Source organism: Urocampus carinirostris, chromosome 15 (assembly GCF_059441175.1).
Source record: "Urocampus carinirostris isolate Australia breed hairy pipefish chromosome 15, RoL_Ucar_1.0, whole genome shotgun sequence".
Taxonomy (NCBI): Eukaryota; Metazoa; Chordata; class Actinopteri; order Syngnathiformes; family Syngnathidae; genus Urocampus; species Urocampus carinirostris.
Genome location: NC_142363.1, coordinates 28475972 through 28500496, shown reverse-complemented (window position 1 = coordinate 28500496; position 24525 = coordinate 28475972). Strand labels below are relative to the sequence as shown.

The 24525-nt window shown below is 39.9% G+C and overlaps 1 protein-coding gene across 1 annotated transcript in view; it reads left to right on the top strand.

The window, feature by feature from the left end:
* The window catches only part of htr1d (5-hydroxytryptamine (serotonin) receptor 1D, G protein-coupled), a 149942-nt gene that overhangs the window by 76529 nt on the left and 48888 nt on the right, over positions 1-24525 (top strand). The window lies entirely within an intron of this gene.

Sequence of the window (24525 nt, the reverse complement as noted above, 5' to 3'; positions counted from 1 at the left end):
GTGTCGAAACATGAACGAATAACCGTCTGGGAACGTGCGGAAGGGTAATAATGGGTATTTATTGGGTGCGATGGTTTTTGACAATCAGGGTTGGGTAGGGTTACTTTAACTGGATTACTTTCAATGACTTTTGGATGACTCCAATACCAAATATGCTAATAAAAGACAAAAGAAACTAAATAGGAATAAAATTGTTGAAGATAAGACCGATTCGTTCAATCGTCTCATACGCGTTCAAAGAAGATGCAGGAATCAAAATGACGTAAGAGGGAGTTCTTTTTATTGATACACAATTTCAACAAGAGACTCAGCGAATCACAGATATCCGTGTGTCTTTATAGTTTTCAACATAGCACGTGTACCCGGTTTGGCCCCGTCCCTTTTCACGCGTGAAGGCGTACATGCCTAGGGTTCCCTCCTTATTTGGAAGTGTTTTTAAGTCTATGCCAGTTTATGTCACCTTGCCCTTTGCCGTTATCTGTTGTCCTCCCTTAAGGAGGATTGTTTATACCAATTCGTCCGCCGAGACCTTCCCAAGATGTAAGCAACATTTCTCCCAACTGTAAGCAAGTCTTTCTACATTTCTTTCTAAATGTAAGCAAATCTATTCTACAAATGCAAGTTTATTTTCTACAACATATTAAAAAATTTTGTGCAGGCTTGGGGAGTAACGAAATACATGGAACGGCAAAAATGATGTTGGCAAGCTGTTTGGATTTATTTTCATTTTGTTTCTGTCGCATTTTACGTTCGTTTTGCCGGAGATCAAAGAGATCAAAGCCAGGAGAGAAAGCTTATCACGTGTAGTGAGTCATCATTTTTTTCATATTTACCGTAAATTCCGGACTATAGAGTGCACCTGATTATAAGCCGCACCCACCATATTTTAAGAGGAAAACCGATTTTGTTCTTACACAAGCCGCACCTGTATATAAGCCGCATGCGCCCACATTAAAACATGTAACACAATCACAAAAGTAACCCAAACCCGACTTTAAGTCCCGCGATTGTAACTGAATATAAAGTACGCGGTCCTAAAACCACAGCCGGCAAAATGAACGGAAAATGATACCGGTACTTAAATTTTAAATTTTGTGCAGGCTTGGGGAGTAACGGAATACATGGAACGGCAAAAATGATGTTGGCAAGCTGTTTGGATTTATTTTCATTTGGTTTCTGTCGCATTTTATGTTGGTTTTGCCGGAGATCAAAGAGATCAAAGCCAGGAGAGAAAGCTTACCACGTGTTGTGAGTCATCATTTTATTCATATTTAGTTTCTTTTGTCTTTTGTTAGCATATTTGGTATTGGAGTCATCCAAAAGTAATTGAAAGTAATCCAGTTAAAGTCACCCTACCCAACCCTGATAGTTGCATACTTCTACTTGACCGGTTGTCGCAGATTGTGAGAGTTAAACTTAATTGATTAAACTCACTTTATATTGTTCACTGTTGTTATTTTTTTATATTGTTTTTTTGTTGTTGTTGCACTTCAAGTGTCGGATAAATCTGTTGCTGATGAGGTGATTTTTTTTTTTAAAAGGTTCTATAACATAAATAATTTCTCCGATTTACAGTACGTTATTTGTTCGAAATCATTTTCAAACCACTGAAGTGCAATGGAAATATTTCACTCCCCATGCTCACTTATGTGTGACTGTGAGCAAATATTAGCTTGGATTTTAATCTCACCGTGCGCATAATAACTCAAGATAATATATCTTTTTTTTTTTTAACTCTCGCACATTTTTCGATTACAGGCTGCACAGCAGGTCAAGCGTTTGTAGTCGGCTTTTGTAACACAGCAGCATGACGGTCATTTCCACAAACAGAGTGCTTTTCTGCTTTTATTTACGAAATGAAAATGAAATGAAATGATGTGCATTTCTATAGCGCTTTTCAAGTCAATGACTTCCCAAAGCGCTTTACAATGTGCTCCACATTTCCCAATAGCGGCCTTGCAGCCATGTAAGGCGCTAACCTGCTTATTGGGGGTATTAGGGGTTCAGTGTCTTACCCAAGGACACTTCGACATGTTACACGGACGAGCCGGGATTCGAACTGGGATCCCTTGATCCCAAGACGGGCGCTCTACCTCCTGAGCTACTGCCGCCCCTCTCTCTCTGTCTCTCTCTCTATGTCTCTATGTCTCTCTATGTCTCTCTCTCTCTCTCGCTCTATGTCTCTCTCTCTCTCTCTCTATGTCTCTATGTCTCTATGTCTCTCTCTCTCTCTCGCTCTATGTCTCTCTCTCTCTCTCTCTATGTCTCTCTCTCTCTCTATGTATCTGTATGTCTCTGTATGTCTCTCTGTCTCTGTATGTCTCTCTCTCTCTCTCTCTCTCTCTATGTCTCTCTCTCTCTATGTCTCTCTCTCTATGTCTCTCTCTCTGTCTCTCTGTCTCTCTGTCTCTGTCTCTCTCTCTGTCTCTCTGTCTCTGTCTCTGTCTCTCTCTCTCTCTCTCGCTCTATGTCTCTCTCTCCGTCTCGCTCTCTCTCTCTATGTCTCTCTCTCTCTCTCTCTATGTCTCTGTATGTCTCTCTCTCTCTCTACGATTCCCCAGCCGATTTTTCACGTTCCGTTTGTCCGTTTTTGTGCCGATTTCCACTTTTCAATAAATGCTAATGAGATTCCGTGTTCGCCCTCAGGTAACGTTGCGGCAAAAGGGGTAATTAAAACATGGTTTTTAATTGAGTGATTTTTCATGTTCACTCCTTCTGAAAGATGAGCAAGGATGTTGAAAATATATTGGACAATTTCCTTCATTTTTTGGATGGAATAATTGTAAATACAATTTGTATTCATTTACTAAGTTAGAATTAGAATTGTCTTAATTACATAGAATTGTTTTTCTTGCTTCAAAGAAATGTATTGCCTTGTGAACCACTCAACCATTCGACTGAGAAGAGAAACTGCTGCATTGTCTTGTTTTTTTTTCTCTGGTCTTTTTGTTTTCGATTTTGTCCTGTGGTCATTTTAAACTCTCTCTCTCTCTGTCTCTCTCTGTATCTCTCTGTCTCTGTCTCTCTCTCTATGTCTCTATGTCTCTCTCTTTCTCTCTCTATGTCTCTATGTCTCTCTCTCTCTCTCTCTCTCTCTCTCTCTCTCTGTCTCTATGTCTCTCTCTCTGTCTCTATGTCTCTCTCTATGTCTCTATGTCTCTCTCTCTCTCTCTCTCTCTCTCTCTCTCTCTCTGTCTCTATGTCTCTCTCTATGTCTCTATGTCTCTCGCTCTCGCTCTCGCTCTCTCGCTCTCGATAATTTTCCTTTCAAGTTTATTGTCTGTTAAAATAATTCTCTCTCTCTCTCTCTCTCGATAATTCTGGACTATAGAGCGCACCTGATTATAAGCCGCACCCACCATATTTTAAGAGGAAAACCGATTTTGTTCTTACACAAGCCGCACCTGTATATAAGCCGCATGCGCCCACATTAAAACATGTAACACAATCACAAAAGTAACCCAAACCCGACTTTAAGTCCCGCGATTGTAACTCAATATAAAGTACGCGGTCCTAAAACCACAGCCGGCAAAATGAACGGAAAATGATACCGTACTTAAATTTTAAATTTTGTCTTATTTAAAAGCCGATGGCAGTTCTCTTTCCACCATGCGGCCCCTGAGCTTAAGTGAGTTTTATACCCCTGTCCTAGGTGGTGAGTCCTAACCAACTAACTCTTGAGTTAACTCATTAAAAACGTCTCGATAATTCTCTCTCTCTCTCTCTCTCTCTCTCTCTCTCTCTCTCTCTCTCTCTCTCTCTCTCTCTCTCTCTCTCTCTCTCTCTCTCTCTCTCTCTCTCTCTCTCTCTCTCTCTCTCTCTCTCTCTCTCTCTCTCTCTCTCTCTCTCTCTCTCTCTCTCTCTCTCTCTCTCTCTCTCTCTCTCTCTCGATAATTCTCTCTTATCGATGGCAGTTCTCTTTCCACCATGCGGCCCCCGAGCTTAAGTGAGTTTTATACCCCTGTCCTAGGTGGTGAGTCCTAACCAACTAACTCTTGAGTTAACTCATTAAAAACGTCTCGATAATTCTCTCTCTCTCTCTCTCTCTCTCTCTCTCTCTCTCTCTCTCTCGATAGTTATATCTCTCTCTCTCTCTCTCTCGATAATTCTCTCTTATCTAAAAGACGATGGCAGTTCTCTTTCCACCATGCGGCCCCCGAGCTTAAGTGAGTTTTATACCCCTGTCCTAGGTGATGAGTCCTAACCAACTAACTCTTGAGTTAACTCATTAAAAACGTCTCGATAATTCTCTCTCTCTCTCTCTCTCTCTCTCTCTCTCTCTCTCTTCTCTTTCTCTTTCTCTCTCTCTCGATAGTTATCTCTCTCTCTCTCTCTCTCTCTCTCTCTCGATAGTTATATATCTCTCTCTCTCTCTCTCTCTCGATAGTTATATCTCTCTCTCTCTCTCTCTCGATAATTCTCTCTTATCTAAAAGCCGATGGCAGTTCTCTTTCCACCATGCGGCCCCCGAGCTTAAGTGAGTTTTATACCCCTGTCCTAGGTGGTGAGTTCTAATCAATTAACTCTTGAGTTAACTCATTAAAAACGTCAATGAACAAGTCAAAATCAAGCATTCAACTCTTATTGTACGGCCTCCTCACGTGAAGTACATGCTCGTTCACTTTCGTACCTTATCGGCTCGAGGTCACCCGATTTCCCGAGCTGTGTTTTCTTGTGGAAACGCTAAAATTCCGATTCGGCCTCCAGACAATTTCTGTCGGTTCGCATCAAGTCGAGTTCGGTGACGTTTAGACGTAAGCGCGGTGACTTGATCGAATGCGGCAGGGAAAGAACGATTTTCCTCTCGTGGCAGATTTGATTTTTTTCGCGCCTTAACCTCGTCGGCTGCAAATAACATTTATGGAAAGCCAAAGAACGGGTTTGCTTTAAGAGCGCTTCAAAGAATTGGCTATTTCAATAAATTTTGGACAGCGGTCATCCATCTCCATAAGTAAATATTTGTATTCATTTGTGTATAAAACACACAAGTTTCAGTGCGCGTAATACACAAGGTTTGAAAGTATTGAGCACAATCACAAAGCACAGGATGCAATGGGAATAGAACCCGGGTCACGGTGGTGAGCGAGCTGAATCCTAACCACTCCACCGCCGATGATGTGGATGGCAGATAAAAGGGCATTCGAATGTTTCTCTTTATCACACTATTTCTAGTTACGTTACCAGAGACAAATGTTGGAGAATTTAGAAAACAGATAGTCTGTCATGACCGGTAAAAGCAGGGGACCCAAATGCGTAACGTTTCACACAATGCTTTATTAAGAGATCGGGGAAGTCAGGGCGAGAGGAAAAAGATAGCAATCTGGTGCTCGCTGGGCAGGAGGAGCGGGAAGCCCTCGCAAACGAAGCGTGGTCGGAGATTAGTACTACTATTTTTTTATATGACTGTATTTTTAATTCAATTAAAATTCAATTCCGCCATTAAAATATTGCAAGTAATCATTATAATAAGCTTAGTTTTTCATATGAGGCAATTAAAATAATATGTTTTTTAAACTACATTTGCCATCTTTTTACTTTGCGTCCACTCTCTACTCCACTTGACCAGCTCAAGTCATTTAGCATTAAAGATAAATACAAATTAATTTTTTATCGACATTTAGAAATAGACATTTATACTTATAAAAATAAGGAGGTAATTAAGACGAGGTGTTTTTTTAACTGCGTTTGCCATCTCTTTACTTCTTTTGCATCCAACCTCTACTCCACTTGACCAGCTCGAATCATTTAGTATCAAAGGTAAATACAAATTATTTTTTCACTGACATATAGAGATACACATTTATACTAATAAAAAATAAGTAGGCAATTAAAACAAGGTGTTTTTTAACTGCATTTGCCATCTTTTTACTTCGTTTGCATCCATCCTCTACTCCACTTGACCAGCTCAAGTCATTTAGCATCAAAGGTAAATACTCATTCATTTTGCCTGTAAATGGTATATTGACTGCATTTATATAGCGCTTTTCAAGTCAAAGACCTCCCAAAGTGCTTTACAATTTATTCCACACTCACCCATTCACGCACACACACACTCTGATAGGGAGTCAGCAATGCAAGGCACCTACCTGCTTATCGAGGGCACTTCAACAGTTAACTCGAACGTAGATACATTAATAACATTTATACTTAAAAAAATAAGGAAGCAATGAACACAAGGTGTTATTTAAACTGCGTTTGCCATCTCCTTACTTCCTTTGCATCCACCCTCTACTCCACTTGACCAGTTGTATGTACATTTATAATGTTTTACGATTACAAAAAAGTAGTACTTACTGTGTGATATTTTGTTCTTTTAATGTACAGATGTCACAAGTACCACAGGATTTGGAAGAATAGGGTTTCCATCCCCCCCGCCATATGGCAATTTCACTTTGCAATCCCCACCTCAGATTAATGCCGTATCCCGGTGGGGCTTCCCTTCTATACTCATTGCACACCCAACCGCGCCGTCTGGCTGGTATTATTCCCAATTACAGCGACGTCCGTCCTAAATCCCATTCATAAAAGCGCCCTGCTGTGAAAATGTGCCCACCCTGCGAGAGGTCCTCATAAAGAAAAGCGCTCCTTTCAAGTTTATTGTCTGTTAATCACGCCAATGGCTTCTAATGTGTGCATTCTATTGTGCAGCAGATGCCGGTTTCTTATTCGGGTAGAGCGCTCGTCTTGGGATCAAGAAATCGCAGGTTCGATTCCTGGCTCCTCCGTGTTATATGTCAAAGTGTCCTTGGGCAAGACACTGAATCCCTAATGCCCCTAATAAGCAAGTAGGCATGGCTGCATGGCTGCTATTGGTGTGTGAGTGTGTGTGTGTGAATGGGCAGGGTTGGGTAGGGTTACTTTAACTGGATCACTTTCGATGACTTTTGGATGACTCCAATACCAAATATGCTAATAAAAGACAAATGAAACTAAATATGAATAAAATGATGACTCACAACACGTGGTAAGCTTTCTCTCCTGGCTTTGATCTCCGGCAAAACGAACATAAAATGCGACAGAAACAAAATAAAAACAAATCCAAACAGCTTGCCAACATCATTTTTGCCGTTCCATGTATTCCGTTACTCCCCAAGCCTGCACAAAATTTAGTCATTTTATTCATAATTAGTCTTTTGTCTTTTATTAGTGTAACCGCGGTGTACGTGTCCCACCAAAGATCCACATTCACGCTGGACTGGATGATGAGGTTTTTATTATTACAGTTTCTGCAAATGGGTGAGTCACAACATTAGCTTTTCTGCTGGCTTTGATCTCTTTGATCTCATTGCAGTTCTCTCTGGTAAGACTGCCAACAAAGCATATCAAAGAGCTTTCTTTTCACTTTACATAAAATACATTTTAGAATATCACAATACATTTTTACATCTTTACATTTTAACAAGATACTTTTAACAAGAGATCGTATAGTGGATTTTTAACGTTTACAATGGATTCAATATATTTTTCTTTTGTCTGAATTTTAACCAACATCATCCTTTTTTAATGTAAATGAGAAAATAGAAATAAAAACAAGAATGAGTATAAAAACGGGTACAAGTTACCTGCAAATGGATGAGTCACAACATTAGCTTTTCTGCTGGCTTTGATCTCTTTAATCTCTACAAGGGGGAATTCATAATTTAGTAAAACAGAAACAAAACGAAAATAAACCTAAACAGCTTGACAATATCAATCACATTACTGTGCATGTTGAGAGATTTGTCAGCTGGGGTTATAATGTTTAAAATTAACTTCTTTTGTGGAGCACCAAAAGATATGTAAAGCGCTTTGGGAAGTCATTGACTTGAAAAGCGCTATATAAATGCAGATCATTTCATTTTCATTTCATTTCATTTCATTTCATATGTCTTACCATTGCAGTTCTCTCTGGTAAGACTGCCAACAAACCCCGCCTCCCGGTCACATGTCAGAAGCCAAAACCAAACCCCACCCCATACCAGCAGATGGCACTGTTGGACTCATGATTGCAGGACATTTACCAAAAACTATACACATATTTCAGCAGGAATTTCAATAAAACAACATTACTACACCCGTTACATAAGCATATTTGGTATTGGAGTAATCCAAAAGTCATTGAAAGTAATCCAGTTAAAGTAACCCTACCCAACCCTGTGAATAGGTAAGTGTGAAGCACATTGTAAAGCGCTTTGGGAGGTCTTCATTGACTTGAAAAGCGCTATAGAAATGCAGACCATTTACCATTTATTCAAACGAGTCGTCCGGGACATATAGAAGAGCTACACGTCCCTTATACAGATGACATTTCTTCTTCTGTTCATTCGTTCTTCCCTCAAAGTGCTTCAGGACGGAAATCGGTCTTTGAAATTTCAAAAGGCTTTTTTTGCCCTGCCCGGATGTCTTTTTATATTTAAAGATGGATTAGGAGTGGTGGGAGTCAAGCTAAGTCAAGTCATGTTTATTTGTATAGCCCTTAATCACAAAGAGTCTCAAAGGGCTGCACAGATCAAAGACTATTGCAAACTACCTATCCCCTTATATTGTCAACATAAAATATAGGTTATTCATATGCTATAGAATAGAAGTGTGTTTTAAGCTTGGATTTAAACATTTCCACTGAGGTTGCAGATCGAATCTCAGGGGGAAGAGCATTCCACAGAACCGGGGCCCGAATGGAGAACACTCTCCGACCTGTGGATTTCTTCTTGGCTCTTGGGATCACTAGTAGACCAGTGTTTTCAGAGCAAAGGCTCCAGACCGGAACATAGGGCGAAATTAAATCTGAAAGATATGAGTGAGCAAGTCCATGCATGATTTTGTACACTACCAACAGAAACTTGAAATCACATTTTAAGCTAACAGGGAGCCCATGCAGGTTAGCTAAAATCGGGGTAATGTGATCAAACTTTTTGGTCTTAGCTAAAAGCCTCGCTGCAGCATTTTGTATCAGAAGCAGGCTCTTGATTTTGGACTTCGGGAGACCGGAGAGTAGTGCATTACAGTCATCGAGACAGGAGGTAACAAACGCATGAATTATAATCTCTGCATCCGACTGAGACAGCAAAGGGCGAATTTCAGCAATGTTGCGAAAATGGAAAAAAGCTATTTTAGTAATATTCTTAACGTGTGTTTGAAAGGACAGATTGGGGTCAAATGGGACACCTAAATTTTTGACTGAGTCACTGCTGGTCATATTACTTTTGTCAATGTTCAGAGCTGTTTTTGAAAACAAGTCACGGCATTTAGATGGACCTAGCATTTCGGTCTTTTCAGAGTTAAGGCGCAAGAAGTTGAGTGACTTCCATTCTTTTATCTCAGTTAGACAGGCCTCCAAATTTCCACATTTTAGCGTGGCAGATTCCTCCATTAGAAGAAATAGTTGAGTGTCATCTACGTAGCAATGAAAACTGATATTATACTTGCAAATAATATCACCTAATGAAAGCTTGTAAATGCTGAAAAGAAAGGGGCCAAGTACTGAGCCCTGCGGAACACCACAGGTAACACGAAAGGGCTCAGATGTCATTTCACCATATTTAACACAGTGCGTCCTACCTGAGAGGTGAGATCCGAACCATAAGAGGACAGTTCCTGAGAGACCAATCCATTTTTCCAACCGTTCTAGTAAGATATTATGATCCACAAAGGCAGCACTAAGGTCCAGCAGCAGCAAGAGTGATGAAGCACCGGAGTCCATTGCCAGTAGAAGATCATTGGTTACCTTAATCAGGGCTGTCTCAGAAGAGTGGTTAGCCCTGAATCCTGATTGCATCAATTCGAAAAGATTGTTCTCGGATATGAAATCATTCAGCTGCTGTGCCACAACTTCTTCAAGTACTTTAGAAATGGTGGGTTTGACACAGGTCTATAATTACTAAGGCTTTCTGGACATCCTCGGAGGGACATTTGTTTCGGGGGTCAACAACAGAAAGAATTGAGAATATTGAAGACCACTGGTCGGAATATCTTGTAAAATATTATTAAGGGTTTTCTATTATGACCTTATTTACTGTGAAATGGCTATATACATTCAAGATCCATTTTTACAGGACTGTAAAAAACTGTGTTTGACAGGCAGTTTTGCAGATGATGTGATTGTAATTTGTATTATTGTTTTTTTTCTCATTGAAAATAATGATTAAAATACATAATTCACAAAGAAAATCACACGTATTATAATATGTCTGTAGTAGTATTATAGTATTACTGTAGTGGTATTTTTTAATATTTCCTTCATAATATTTCTGGAGTAGTATTTTTGATTTATAGTAGTGCTGTAGTGGTATTTTTGTGGTATTGCCGTCATCACATTTATGTAGTAGTATTTTTGTATTCTAATATTATTGTAGTGTTTTTTGTTTTTGTAGTATTTCTGTAATACTTTTTTGTATTTTCACCATAGTATCTTTGTAGTATTGATTTAGTAGTTTTTTCATATTTCTGCAGTAGTGTTTTTGTATTATAGTATTACTGTCGTAGTATATTTGTTGTATTTCCGTCATAATATTTTTGTAGTGGTATTTTGTCTTATAGTATTACTGTATTGGTTTTTTTGTACTATTTATACAGTATTTTTTTATATTTTCATTATTAGTATTGTAGTATTGTTTAGTAGTTTTGTAATATTTCTACAGTAGTAGAATGTTTGTACTATAGTATTACTGTAGTGGTATTTTTGTAGTATTTCCGTCGTCATATTTATGTAGTAGGATTTTTGTATTACGGTATTACTGTAGTGGGTCTTTTGGAGTATTTTTGTAGTAACTTTTTTGTGTTTTCATCATAGTATTTTTGTAGTATTTAGTACTTTTATAATATTTCTGCAGTAGTATGTTTGTATCATAGCATTACTGTAGTGGTCTTCTGTGGTATTTTTGTAGTTTTTTTCATCATAATATTTTTGTAGTACTATTTTAGCAGTTTTGTAATATTTCTGCAGTAGTAAGTTTGTATTATAGTAATACTGTCGAGGTATTTTTGCCGTATTTCCGTCATTATATTTCTGTAGTAGTATTTTTGTATTGTTTTTATTGTAGTATTTCTGTAGTATTTTTTCTGTATTTTCATCATAGTATTTTTGTAGTATTAATTTAGTAGTTTTGTAATATTTCTACAGTAGTAGAATGTTTGTGCTATAGTATTACTGTAGTGGTATTTTTGTAGTATTTCTGTTGTCATATTTCTGTAGTAGGATTTTTGTATTATAGTATTACTGTAGTGTTTTTTTGGAGTATTTCACTAGTATTTTTTTTGTATTTTATCATAGTATTCTTGTAGTACTTAGTAGTTTTGTATTATTTCTGCAGTAGTATACTGTTGTGTTTTTTGTAGTATTTATGTAGTTTTTTTTGTATTTTTATCACAGTATTTACGTAGTATTATTTTAGTGGCTTTGTAATATTTCTACAGTAATATGTTTCTATTACAGTAGTACTGTAGTGGTATTTTTGTAGTATTTACGTCATCATATTTCTGTATTAGTACTTTTGTATTATAGTATTACTGTAGTATGTCTTTTTTTTTTGTATTTTCATCATAGTATTTTTGTAGTATTAATTAAGAGGTTTGATAATATTTATGTAGTAGCTTTTTTGTATTATAATATTACTGTACTAGTATTTTTTTACTATCTCTGTAGTATTTTTTTTTTAATTTGGGTCTACGACTAAACATTTTATTCATTTTCACAAAAATACACAAAAAAATGAAACGCTATTTCATGCTCTCAGAAAAATAAATTACTATTGAAATAAATTCTTAGTTCCGATTTTTATAACAAGACGAAAATAATTCGCTTATTAGATTTGAAAGAAGTAAACACAAATACTTTAGCCTTGAGTACCAGTGACCTTCAAACTTTCAGGATTTATTTTTGCGCAATACTCGTATCGATCTCCATTTTTTTAGTTGATATATAAAACATTCTCGTCGGCTGTTGTTATTTTCTCCATTTTCTCCAACAATTATATATATTTTTGATTCCCCAGGAAAGAAAAGAATCCTTTACAAACAGTTTGACAAAATCCGCCCAAGGTCGTCCGGATAAAAGGTCACATTGATCGTCAATTCTTACTTTTCAGCGTTTTGAGCTTTTAATGTTCCGTCAGCGAGAAAGTTGCTCGGTGTCATTTTAGAAAAAAAATGACGGATGAGTCCACAAGCCTTTCATGGAAAGACCTATGAGTCTTTTTATTCGATTGAATCGAATTGAATGCTTCTATTCTCGTGCATAAATAGGAATAAGAAAATATGTACATAAATAATTGAATAAAATATGGTAAGAAAATGTATGCAATAATACCAGGATTGTTTTTAAATTTTTTCAGGATGTGGAAAAATATCCGGATATTGCTATAAGTTAGATTTTTCCGAGTAGAGGACATTACTGTAGTGCCTCTTTCCGCCACTACCGGCGTGTGGCGCTGTGAGAGGTAACCCCGAAGAAGAAATCCGCTTCCTCTTCCCAGTTCGTGTTTAAACATACTGTACTGTATCTCCAGCGCGCTAAGAACTATTGACATTTTCATAGTTTAACATCCATTCAATATCGTTGGTGTAAAGCAGTGGTCCCCAAACTACGGCCCGCGGGCCGGATGCGGCCCGCCTCCACATTTGGTCCGGCCTCCTGAACAATACCATAAAGCATTTTGATTTTTTTTTTCATATATGTGTATTTGTATTTGATAATAAAGTTGGACTTTTGCAATAAAATGTTCCTTAGTTATGAACTATTTTCATTATTAACTATTAGTTAGTAACTATTTTATACGGCGCAACAAGGGTTGCTGACTAGTTAAAATGTTATCTTTTGGTATATTGGTGTTGTTTTGTAAAGCAGAAAAAGTGAAGTACCAGTATATCACCACTAGATGACATAGTCCCACAGGTCAGACAAGGGTGTTTGGGGCAAGTCTCACGGGACCTCACGTGATTTAATGAGACTTGTTCCATAAATTACTCTTAATGTCAACAAGTAAATGGTGTCGTGTGAGACTGACATTTACCATCTATTTTGCCGGTGAGATGTACAAATACATTTTTACATTTAGGCACTCCTGCAATCATCACACTTTTTCTGTTACAAACTGACCCCGGCCCCTCATCAGAGACGCCAAAAGTTATGTGGCCCTCACAGGAAAAAGTTTGGGGACTCCTGGTGTAAAGTGTAAAGAAGAAGCGAGTAGTTTCTTTTGAAATGAAAGTGGAATAAGAAAGCTTAATGCGGTTGAGAAAATGGTTGGATCGCTTTTTTTCGGCCATGGAGGAGGAAGTCTCCTAACTCTTGAAGCCCATCTTTCAAAAGTAAGTCAAACTCAACTTTATTTATCTTTAGAGAGGACATTATTTAATGAAATGTTTATTTTTCAGTACAAAACAATACAGGTTACTTATACAAGCCTTAAACATACTTATATAAAACCTTAAACATACAAAATAGATAGATAGATAGATAAATACTTTATTCATCCCCGTAGGAAAATTCACACTTCCAGCAGTATCCTTGTGTTGATTATTAACAGATTAACAGGATGGCCTCGGGGTGCTGTGTTTGTAGTTTAGCAACAGCGGAGTGGATGGCGTCACACGCTAGGCCAAAAGTTCGACGTCCCTGCAGCAGATGGAAATCTTTGTGCCCAGGGTTACACCACCTCGTGTCCACGTAGATAGCCAGTCCGCCTCTTCTCCGCTTACCGCAAGCTTTTGTGTCTCTGTCTGCCCTAACAGCGCTGAAGCCGGGTAGCTCCATGTTAGCGTCCGGGATGTTAGACGTGAGCCACGTTTCTGTAAAACACAGCAAACTGCACTCCCTGTATGCTTTGATGTTTTTCACCAGCACAGCCAGTTTGTTAATCTTATTTGGTAGAGAGTTTACATTTCCAATGATTACGGACGTTATCAAAGGCTTATATCGCCGCTAGCCGCTTAGCCTTCACCTTAGCTCCGGCTCTGCAGCCACGATAGGGCCCCCTCATCACGCCGGCACAAGAATTCTTCATGGCAAGGAGTTGATTCCTCGAATAAACCCATTTTTGTGCGTTAAAACCCATAACCATAGGATAGAAAGTAATCCAAAGTATAATCAAAATATAGTACTGAAGCAGCTTACCAACAAATTCAACTTACAAACAATCGTCCGGAACATATCTTGTTCATAAGTAGGGCAGCGTCTGTATATAAAGTGTCTGAAGAGGTGCAAATACGCTGTCATATGGCAGTGCGAAATGATGATTCATTTCGGTTCAGTTTTTTGGAGTTGAGGATGGTGACAGCGCTTGGGAAGAAGCTGTCTCTGAGTCTATTTGTTTAGGCTGTTGAAGCCCTGTAGCGCCTACCAGAGCGAAGTGTTCCGTTTGGCCCAAGAGTAACACTGCACTTTACTTTGAATACACCATCCCCACTGTCAAACATTGTGGCGGCAACATCACGTTCTGGGTTGCTTTACTTCAACAGGAACTTCAAAGATCGTTAAACTTGAGGGAAGATGGATGGAACTCAATGCAGGGCGAATTCTGGCAGAAATTCTGTTGGAGTCATATCTTTATTCATGTGTGAGTTTGTATGTGACTTATAGGCTCCGAAACGGCTGAACCGTCTTTTTGTGAAAATTTACCCAGTTGTACTCTACGCCTCCGTGAGTGTTTTTAGCTGGGTTTTCTGTTAAGGCACCCTCAATAAAATACTAGCAAAATTGATAAACATATGCTTTTGTTTGGTCTGCTTCAGTGGAATCTCAAACGCCGTTTGGCAACCAATTTGGATACTGCCTCTCCTGAGAACCGATCACTCCAAGCAGCCCGATCCAATCTTCTGTCGGCCTAGCAACGCCGGACCGTTTTGCTAGTTAATACAAAAAATAATAATTTCTCGTACCTTCATTTTGAGAAATATTGGCCTTAAAGGTTTTGCTGTGAAGGATGTCACTCTTTATAACTTGAAAATAAGACGTACACGACAAACAGCAATCTTTAGAGCGAGCGATCCCGTCCATTTGTTAAAACGCGTTGATTGAGCTAGCGGGTCTTCAGCCTTTCCCGCAATATTCAATCTTTAATTGAATCAATACGGCCCTCCTCGCAAGCTAATTAGAAAGCTCTTCAAGTCAAGAAAAATGCTAATGGGGAAACGTCGCTCATCACTCAAGCTGCTGTTGCGACCGAACGCTAGCGTGAAGTGTCGAGTGCACGAGCTAGTTTCCGTGAGTGGCAGATCTTCGGTAACTACATTTCCTGTTTTTCAGGCTTGAGGATCACAAAGTGAGTACAAAATTTAGATATCAAAACATATCAATTGTAAACACAAAAAAAAACAAAAACTAATCTCGGTTATACAGTGGAACCTCGGTTTTCGACCATAATCTGTTCCAGAACCCTGTTCGAAAACCGATTTGTTCGATCACCGAAATCATTTTTCCCATTAAAAATAATGTAAATCGTTTTAATCCGTTCCAACACCCTGAATGTTTACCTTGAATGTTTAACGGAAACATGAAGCTAACCCAGGCTAATCGTACGTCCGCGTTATCGTAATCTTCCGTACGAAAGATTACGCTAACATGAACGTGTAAAAATAAAAAAATTAGGTCGTTTACAAGTCATTTAGCACTCGGGTCTCCACAACAAGTGGTGAGCGGTTCATTGGAAACACCCTGAATGTTGGGCTCCGTTCCAACACCCTGAATGTTTACCTTGAATGTTTAACGGAAACATAAAGCTAACCCAGGCTAATCGTACGTTCGCGTTATCGTAATCTTCCGCATGAAAGGTTACGCTAACATGAACGTGTAAAAATAAAAATAAAAAAGGATAAAGAAAAAAATTATGAATAGGATTTCTTACCTTTGTGGTGGTCAGCAGAAGCCATGCTGTATTCCCTAGCAAGATAAGACACTCGCACACCTCCTACATATTTTGCTATTATTTCTTTCTTAAATGCAATAGTTGTACGCACTACTTTTCTTTTTTCACCTGTAGCAACTTTGCTGCTGGCACTGACTTTCTTCAGAGGCATAATTAGGGGCTAAAACACTTCCTACACTTATATTAAAAGCGAAAGCAAAACAAAGCACGTCCGCACGCGATAACAGTTGGTCACGAAAAGAGCGATCTACACCCGTACGCCGCTCAGCATCGCACCCTAGCGTACGCACTCGCGCATTACCGGCGTTCGAACTCCGATTTTTGGACCGAACAGCGAAGCAAGAATTTATCGAAATTTTTGGTCGGACTCCAATTTGTTCCAACTAAGAGGCGTTCGAAAACCGAGGTTCCACTGTATAGACATGAGCAAAGAAAAAACTATTCCCTGTGCTGTTTAAAATAATAGCAGTGTAAAGGATATTATACATTTGACTATAAAGGATTTTATACTATTGACTACAAATTTACTGTGTTTGATCGTCTTGGAGCTGATTATTGGCTGAGCCTTTGCCATTCTGGTTATTCTCTGGTCTATTTTAGTAGTTGTCTTCTGTTTTCTTCCTCATTTCTCTTTTTCTACCCATTTTAAGGCATTGGAGTTCATTTTAGCTGAACAGCCAATCATTTTTTTGCAACTCTTCATAGGTTCTTCCCTCTCCAATCAACTTCTAAATCAAAGAACCTGTTCTTCAGAGCAGTGTCTTGAATCACCCATTTTCCTCAAAGACATGTTCAACCTGTGCTGGCTTCATTATATTCAAATAGGCGCCACTCGATTCACAACTGATTCACAACTGTTTTTTTTTTCTTTCCTGACATTAATCAACTCAGAAATTGGTTGCCACGCTGCTATTTTTTCAACACACCACTGTACTATTTGCCCAATTGCACAGCCTTCGGAGCGTGCCTATGATAAATGCTGGGTCTTGTTTGTTTTCTGAGAATGTCCATCCTTCCATCCATTATCTGCACCGCTTATCCTCAGTAGGGTCGCGGGGGTGCTGGAGCCCATCCCAGCTATCTCCGGGCAGTGGGCAGGGGACACCCTGAACTGGTTGCCAGCCAATCGCAGGGCACACAGGGACAGACAACTCGCTCGCCCATTCACACCTAGGGACAATTTGGACCGGCCAATTCACCTGAAATGCATGTTTTTGGAATGTGGGAGGAAACCGGAGGACCTGGAGGAAACCGACGCAAGCACGGGGAGAACATACAAACTCCGCACAGGAAGTTCAGTAGCTGGATTTGAACCCATGACCTCAGAACTGTGTGGCACACACGCTAACCACTGTGCCGCTGTGCTGCTCCTGTCTGAGAATGTACTGCGACAAAAAAAAAAATACAAAAACATGGTATATTCTGATTTGTCACATAGCACTGGTATTATTTTAAACAGCACTGTGCATACATATGTCTATATGTATCAGTGGTGGGCTGCTAGGGCCCGCAAGGCCTTCTAATGTGGCTTAGAAAATATCTGAATCCAGTAATACAATGTTTTGTCAATCAATACTTAGAAATAACTCCAATTTGTCAGCCAGTTTTCTTTCATTCTCCTGGATGCACTGCGTCCAGATGTCTCATCTCATCTCATCAGCCGTACCGCTTATCCTCATTAGGGTCGCGGGGGGGCTGGAGCCTATCCCAGCCATCTCCGGGCACTGGGCAGGGGACACCCTGAACTGGTTGCCAGCCAATCGCAGGGCAAGATGTGTGTTCTCATATTTAAGTATTTAACCTATAACGTTTCAGCCCTGAGGTATAACATCAGCGTCGATAAAGCTGGGAGTAATGAAATATAAAGTTTGCGTAGCCAGGGCCTTCTAGAAGGGGTAAGGATACGTCAGCAGATTCACAAAATATGATTGGCTGGGGGGCAGAAACAGAAGTATCACAATGAAAAGGTAAAAAAAGAAAAAATCCTGCGTCCATCGGTTGTGTCAAACGGACTTTTTCAGCCTTAAATCGAATAAAAACTTTTGCTAGAAAAAGACAGGACATACTTGAGTTGGATTAGCTTCAATGGCGATAGAAAGGAACTTGATGATGGAACTGAAACACACGGATAATGTGTAATTGAAATCTTGAGGAAAGAAAGAAGAATGGATTTTGTGCACAAATAATAAATTTGTCTGGTGAGTAAAATGTCGCTATATTCCTAAATAATAGTCCAATTATATGAGGTTATTATTATTTTATTTGTTTCGTAGCTGTTCCTGCATTAAATGTCGCCATAAAATAGGGAAATGAATTGACGTAGCACTACTGAATGTCCTGGTGTGAAATGCACGGCCCGCCACTCATGAATATATATTTTAATCCTCCGTTTATCGTGGTTAATGAGGACCAAAACCCACCCTTGATATGAAAAAAATCATGAAGTAGCCCTAGCTTCCTCTCTGCTGGCCCTGACCGGGGATAATGGATTATGGTTGTACGGTTGCTGTTCATTTAAGGTGGTAAGATTTATTTTTTAAAAAAGCTGTCCCATATGACAGGAACTTGCTCATCTCTGCTCTCAACAATAGTTGATTAGGGATAATGGATCACAGTTACAACAGTGCAGTTCATATTAAGTGTGCCACAATCGCACGCTTAAGCGGCGCAAACTGAAAAAGAAAAACGGTTCTCTGCCGGCACCTACTCTTAGCAATAGTCGACTGTGGATAATGGATCGTGGTCAAACCGTGCATTTCATTTTAACTAATCTGGCCCGCCTCCCAGCAAAAGTGTCTTGTGTCCCAGCCTGCAGCAATTTGGAATGGGGGATAATGAATCTTGGCTCCACAGATGCAGTTCATTTTTTAGGGGACTTGAGTAATGGCATAAACAGAGCTGCCAGGCTTGATAAAAGTGCGTTCTGACTATCCCCCACGCAGCAAAATGTAACCTGGGAAAAAGGATCGCGGCCGCTCAAGTGCAGTTCACTTTTTGGTGGACAGAATGGCAAAAATGCACCTAAATTTCCGCATTGTACGCGTGAATCCGCATAAATAATTACCGTATTTTCCGCACTATAAGGCGCACCTAAAAGCCTTTATTTTTTTCAAAAGCTGACTATGCGCCTTATAATACAGTGCGCCTTATATATGGATCAATATTAAGTCGCAAAGTCTTGCTACTAAGGCAAGCAGCCGCCGACTAGATTTTCCCCCGAAGGCGAAGTCGTCCGTGGTGTATGCTGGGATTTATATACCGGCGTTTCATTTCTTAACCAATGTGTCAATCACCATTTGAATCAGTCACAATTGGCTAAAGTTATTAAGAGGTAAAGGGGGCGGATCCTTTTGATCATTTACAGGCTCGCATAGGCTAAAGGGGCGAAACAAAGCCTGCAATTGGCCGAAAAAGATGAATGTGAATCACACGTTGGGTTGCACTGCGGCATAGAGAAAACATTTTTTACTATTCTGTATTTGTAAATATTTTACTCTCCTGGATTGACTACACTCACGGTTGTAAGAAGACTATGGTTACGTATCATTATTGAACGTGATGGCTGCAAGAGAACTTAGGTGAACTATGCGGCGTTATATTTTCCCGGTATCTTGTTTTAGAACGATCTTGATGTTTCTGTGATGAGTCTATTTTTAAACTCAATTCAATTCAAAGTGTTTATTGTCATATGCACAGTAAAGAACCCAGTTTCCCTGCACAATACAATTCTTACTTTGCTGTCCACACAGTTACCAGCAAAAAAATAAAATGAAAACTAAGTAATGTTTGGCATTTCTTGAATCCCAAGACTTGAACCTTCTGAATGATATTTGGAACGATGCATTTGAGTGATTGGTGACATCGTACAGACACTGTTTCCGTCTGAGACACGTATTTGCTTCTTTGCAAGCTTTGGGAATGTTAAGGGGGTGATAAGTTTGACTGAACTATCTGACTGTTTTGTCGACGTTCCCATTGTAGCGCCTTATAATCCGGTGCGCCTTGTGTATGGAAAATATAGGACCAAAAACTATTTTTTGGGGGTGCGCCCTATAACCCGGTGCGCCTTATATTGCGGAAAATACGGTACAAGAAAAAATCAAGGCAAGAAAACACTTATTTCCTCAGCTGCTACCAAAAAATAAAAATGGGGTTGGCCGGTCCGACTCGCCGATTAATTTCTTTTTTCACGTTTGTCTAGTTTGAATCGCTCAGTGGGCTACTGAAGTGAAAAGACAGGAAGGAAAAACATAAAAGAAAGGCGATTTGAAGCAGGCGCTCTTTGAATTGTGGTTCAAAAGTCGACTGATGTTGCGCCTCGGAACTGCTAGTTAGCGTTCTTCCGCTCGGTGGGTGAGTCGAGATTTAGAGATGGCAAATCGGAGCTCTGAGCTCATTTTGCTGAAATATGATTTCCGGAGGAATACGCGTTTAAAGATTCCATTTTGTTTTCTGCAGCACAATTGTTTTTCATTGTGCGAGTGACTATTGAAAATTCAGTATCACTGTAATGCCATTACAGTAATCCCTTTTTGTTTCGCGGCTTATTTATTTTGTATTTTAGTTATGCAGTGGGTTCTGCATTCTGATTGGCTAAACAGTTGCCCCGCCCCTTTTCTGTCCTGTCAATGGCGTCGCGGTCTGAGTTGTACACGTACATGAAACACCTTGACAAACCTACATATCCATCCATTATCTGCACCGCTTATCCTCAGTAGGGTCGCGGGGGTGCTGGAGCCGATCTCAAAGCTATCTTGGGGCAGTGGGCAGGGGATACCCTGAATAGGTTGCCAAACAGTCGCACAGTCTCACTCGCTCATTCACACCTCGGGACAATTTGGAATGGCAAAATAACCTGACAGGCATGTTTGTGGAATGTGGGAGGAAACCGGAGTGCCCGGACAAAAACCCACGCCAGGACAGGGAGAACATGCAAACTCCACAGGAATGGCTGTTAGCAAGATTTGATTCCATGACCTCAAAACTGTGCCGCCCCAAACTTACATAATATATTTCAAAGCTTTCTCATTTTAAAGTTTCTCTAAAATCCATCATGTCAAGAAAACACTGCACCCACAAAAGTAGCAATAAGCAGAGGAATACGCTTTCTATTGCCAACAAATCTGGACTACTCAACCCGCTAAACTTGCCCATGCAGGGCTTGGGCCCTCCCGAGTGGCTCCCTGGCTCTTTTCAAAAAATGTTTGATAATGGAAAAATATGATTTCTGTAGGACAGAACCATAACGTAGTTGCACTTTCCCATAACGTCCACATGACAGCAGCAAAGTATGTAAAGTGGGCTGTGACCTTATTCCTTACAGTTGTGCGATTAAAGCTTATTTTTGAAATCATGAATTGAAAGTACAGAAGTTTTGACACCACCATTTCTGTATATTTACACCTCTTCAGACAGAGACCCTATTGCACTTGTGCGACACTTAGGAGAGTTAATATCCATGTAGAGATGCTTCACTCTTTTGTAGAGGTAGGATCAGGCCTAAAGAAATCAGCCCGACCCTAGTCGCAGGTATTTAAACCCAAACTCAACGGATTAACTCGATTTGATAACCGAGCCTGAAATAAGATCATGGGGGTTTTAGACTTCTGAAAGTCTAGAAGTTGCTGGCACAAAAAGAAAGTTTACGCTATATTGCTAGTCGATTTGGTGAGATTCCCTTGTGCAGAAAAAAGCGCTCATTCCCCGAACCAGCAAACATGGAGTTAAATCTGAAGCTGTCACCTTACTTGCATTGTGGAGAAATCTGCTCTGGATGGTCGCAACGTTTTGCCCACATGGCTGACTTGCGATTAGTCAGGCTTGTAAGCAAAACGAGAGCGGCTACACCTCAGCCAATTCTTTTTATATGTACCAGTGACGCTCGACCAGCTCTTGCCTCTATAGACTTCTCAGATATCTGATACTCTCAGTATCAGGTGACGGTGTTTGAAATTGACAAACTTTTTAGAAAGCCGAAGAAGTGAAAAATTTGCGTAATATTCTGTACTTAAGAATGTCCTTCCAATTGACATGATTGCATATGGTGAGAACATTATCAATATATACCCTTGAATGCTTGAATTACATTCAAAAGTTCATGTTATCAGTTTTCATTATGGTACATCGGGATTGTAGTCGTTCCATCCCTTCCAAAGTTCTGAGTTATTTGAAACAAAGAATGTGGAAGTCATTTTTGTCCTGGGCTTATTTGCTCTACAAGGGGAAAAAAACGGCGAGAGAGAAGCCAGGCCGGACGGACTTGATGATTGACATTTTAAGCCTGAAGTTCGGGCCTGGGCCCAAGATCTTACCTCTACTATTTTGGAAAAACGTATCAAGCGACAAAAGTCGACCATGAATTTCAAAAAATGCTTGATAATGGAAAAATATATGATTTTGTTTGGACAGAACGAGAAGGTGAATGTAGTTTCCCATAACTTCCACACGGTAGGTTTGTAAAGTGGATCCTAAACACATTCTGTACAATAGTGCAATAAAAGCTTATTTTTGAAATGAGAGTACAGTGGTTTTGGTTTGCCTAATCGATTTTTACGCCGCCATTTTTGTATGATTAGATTATTAACAGAACCGTTAGATGTGTTGTGAGCGTGTTGCTAGTAGCGTTTTGCTACCCTTCACAGGCACGGTTTGGGATGAAAGTTATAATACTATTATTAAAGCTTTGAAAACTCTCTCGGTGTACCGTCTTTCTTTTCAAATATGTGTAACCATGTATAATATGTATTTGCAACTGTATATTTTTGTAATGTATTTATTTTAGAGACTTTTGCATGGGGAAATGAGAAAGAAGGGGCGGAGCAAACGCGGGCTGATGGGAAGTGGAGCAAAGGTGAGACGTGTTTGTGGACGCAGCGGACAGTAGTGGATATATATTTTTCCCACCCTTACTTATGGATATATACATTTTTTTTCCTTGGATTATTTTCAACGGGACCCGGACTCTGCAGGTCTGCATCAAACCTTAAGTACCGATATCATTTTCCGTTCATTTTACCGACTGTGATTTTTAAACTGTGGACTTTATATTCAGTTACAATTGCGGTACCCAAAGTCGGGTTTGGGTTAAGTTTGTGATTGTGTTTTTCGGCAAGCGGCTTATACACAGATGCGCCTTGTATAAGTACAAAAGTGGTTATTCTCTTAAAATGCGGTAGGTGCGGCTTATAATCAGGTGCGCTCTATAGTCTGGTATTCCGACAACCGATTTTTGCCAACGACGTCAAGTTATCTTCGCAGCCCTAATCGGAATCATCACACGTCCCAAAATTCGTCCCGGCGAACCTATTTCAAAAGCGGCGGGAGCTAATCTTCCTATCCGAGGTGTCTCAATCCATCGGAAAGCTAGCAAGGCCCGGGGCGATGCTAGTTTTTTTCGGTGGCAGCCGCTTTTTCTCCGCCTCCACTCAATATCGCCCCGCGTCGTAAATTTCCCGGCGCCGTAATGTGTTTTAAGGAGAGAGGATTTATCAGCCGCGACGTTTCCTCGCGGCTTCCGCGCAACCCGCAAATAAGCCGAGTCGAAATGTCGGAAAGACGATTTTTGCCCTTCACCGTCGGTGTCAAAACACAACGCTTCAGGAAAAGAATCTCCTTGCACAAAGAGTCAAATGTTTTTTAAAAGTGACAAACGGGTTCCGGGAAAAAAAAAAAAAAATTCAACGGAAAACTTGCCGGAGGAAAACGAGTTGACAGGAGTTGAAACTTTTTGTGAACTGATCCAGAAAAGGACGATTGGAGAAATCAGTCCCACGGAGCTCAAGAGTCAAGTGAAAAATAGTGTGAGACAGCAAGCTAGAGAAAAAAATAAACGAAAACCGAAATAAATCTGCAACTGAAGGTATCAATAGGCGACCACACAGAAGAGCTCACTCACTCATTTGTATGCATTAAAGGACATGTATTTATTGACATGAATTACTCACTCCAAGCATCTACTCCAACTCACTCACTCATTAATACATGCTCTCCTGGCTCACTAATTATTTTGATCTAATCACTCATTTAATCCCTCAGTCACATTCAAGTCAAGTCATGTTTATTTGTAGAGCCCTTAATCGAGAAGTCCCACTCAAGACTTACTGACATGTGCACACTAATTCATTGAATTACTGTTCTACTTATTGGCATTGTTTAACGGACATCTTTTCCTTTTCATGTACTCACTCACTCGGTCTTATTCCCTCTTATTCATTTCATGCGCTCAATCACTTACTCACTCATTCACACACTAAACACTCTCAGACATGTAATCACTCACTCACGCAATAAGTCTCTCCCTCTCTCTCTCACTCACTCACGCAATCAGTCTCTCTCTCACTCACTCACGCAATCAGTCTCTCTGTCTTTCACTCACTCACGCAATCAGTCTCTCTCTCACTCACTCACGCAATCAGTCTCTCTGTCACTCACTCACTTACGCAATCAGTCTCTCTCACTCACTCACTCACTCACGCAATCAGTCTCTCTCTCACTCACTCACTCACTCACGCAATCAGTCTCTCTCTCACTCACTCACTCACTCACTCACTCACTCACTCACGCAATCAGTCAGTCACTCACTCACTCACTCACGCAATCAGTCACTCACTCACTCTCTCACTCTATCACTAAGGCACTCACGCGATCACTCTATCTCTCTCACTCACGCACGCACCCACTTGCGCAC